Here is a 351-nt window from a genome sequence, read left to right on the forward strand (position 1 = left end):
GGAGACACAGGCTTTTATTTATGCACAGGAAACAGAGTTGTGTTATTCATTATGATGATGAGGATGATGATGGTGTGGCATTAAGAAACATGCAGAATAATCATGATAAGACCAAGTTTCCACAGAGACGAAGTCTGCGTTTGGACCTCAGCACGGCTGTGATAGAAGAACGTTGGGTTTAAGTCACTGCAGCATAAACACATCATAAATAAAGCAGAACACGAGGGCCTGTCTGCTCTACTGTGAAGTCCATCTGCAGGTTCAAACACACCTGAGGTACTCCCAGAGAGGATCCAGCCAATCAGGAGGCCCGAACACAGAGCACATGTTTCTGGTTTGTGATTGGCTGAG

Source organism: Haplochromis burtoni, unplaced genomic scaffold (genome assembly GCF_018398535.1).
Source record: "Haplochromis burtoni strain Fernald_Lab_line unplaced genomic scaffold, NCSU_Asbu1 Contig_980, whole genome shotgun sequence".
Lineage (NCBI taxonomy): Eukaryota > Metazoa > Chordata > Actinopteri > Cichliformes > Cichlidae > Haplochromis > Haplochromis burtoni.